This window comes from Protopterus annectens, chromosome 8.part0 (assembly GCF_019279795.1).
Source record: "Protopterus annectens isolate FY-2018-M chromosome 8.part0, PAN1.0, whole genome shotgun sequence".
NCBI classification, from domain to species: Eukaryota; Metazoa; Chordata; order Ceratodontiformes; family Protopteridae; genus Protopterus; species Protopterus annectens.
Genome location: NC_056741.1, coordinates 696,018,698 through 696,020,500, shown reverse-complemented (window position 1 = coordinate 696,020,500; position 1,803 = coordinate 696,018,698).

The window sequence follows — 1,803 nt, the reverse complement described above, 5'->3', positions numbered from 1 at the left end:
GGAGTTGTGCCACTCGGGCCTCAAGCTGGCGTAGAGGTTCTGCAACAGAACATTCAATCTCTCTACACACCATAGCCTGGACTGTACGAAGGGTGATAGATGCCTCTCCGCCCACGCTTGCACGGGAAGCTGAGTCCCAGCCTCTGCAGTGCTTCCACCTGAAGGTGGCACAGGGCCAATGGAGGAGGAGGTCCCAGGCTGGGCACCAGATCTGCAGGTGCCAGATGCCATGTCCAGCTGAGGTGGGACAGGTGGGTCCGCTAGAACCGGCCTTCCCATGTGAACTATGTTTTGGAGAGTTTAATAAAGATATGGGTTAGTAACAGTCAACAGCATTGCCAGTTAGTTATAACAGCATGCAGAAGTATTCCCATTAACACAACACACCAGATTTTCAACAGTTGAAAAGCAAGCATGACACATGCATATATGGAACAATAGTGGACATCACAACAGCATGCAGGTTTACTTGATGGCATCAGGGCCACCATTATTGTGGTATTTTAACAGGGCACATGCATAGAAATAAATGCAAATATTTATAAACCAATAGGACATATGTCCCAACAAATGTTTTGAGATTAGACATACTGATTGAGGTGAGGAATTGCATTTTTATGCACATACAGTAGGGTGGAAAAAGATAGCTCAATTAACAACTTATTTATCCTTCTAGTTTTCACTACATTCCTATTAACTGCAGTTATATGTCCCTTACATGTATTATTACACTACCCAATGTCCTCATATTGTGCAATTGGATTTTGCTACATCATTATATACATGAACTGTATCTTACATACAAACTGTCCAAGATGCAGATGTTACTGCAACATATTTTGAGAGTTGCTCACACACACTACTGCTAAGATGGTACACTGACAGCTCTACTTTCATATAATTATCTAGATATGTTCAGGTGAAAGTATCAGTTATATGTTAACAGCTTTCTACATTTCTGGCAGCACACTGACATTTCTGGGGAACACAATACCAAGCTACTCATGTGCCAGATTAACCTGTACATGCTGGCCATGAACCAACAGTTGAGGGCTGTAAATATGCATAAAAGCTACTGGCACTCCCTTCATCCATGTTATATGGGCCTACCCAAGCGTGGGTCGAAACTGCTTAATACAACACTACTATTTGTAGAATGCAACAGTACAACAACATATCAAAGAAAATGACACAGACGCGCTCCAGGAATTATACATTTATTAAAGGAGTATTACACCTTTATTTATTGGGTTAAAACACTTTTTGAAGGCTGTCTCATTTATTTTATATAACAGTACATGCAGAATAATTACTAACCTGCCTCATGATGCAGTCTTTGCAGCCTATCTTCATGGGCTTGCAGATTTGTAGCCCGCTCACCTGCAGCTGTGAAGTAAATGCAGTGATATTGAGACATACCTATCCATAGTATAGACAAGCATGGCAAATCTTAACTACTTAATACAATGGCTACTTACTCAGTACTGGGGCATTAGACATCATAAGGGATTCCTGGATCCACCGGTCCAGTTCATCCCCTCTACATTGCTTCAGGTCAGAATAATAGTGGCTGACCTGCTCACCAGTCCGAGGAACACCAGTGGCACTGGTAAGATCATGGGCAAGACTGTTCCAGGCCTCCATTTTATATTGGGTACCCTGGTACTGGCCCTGCAGGAGTCTTTCCTCATGTTTGTGGACGATGAGCCAAACCATAATTTTGGACTCCTGGATGCCTCAGCATTGCATTCTAAATCGAGTGCCTTCACCAACACCAGCCATGCTGACTGCAGAAGGAAGCTA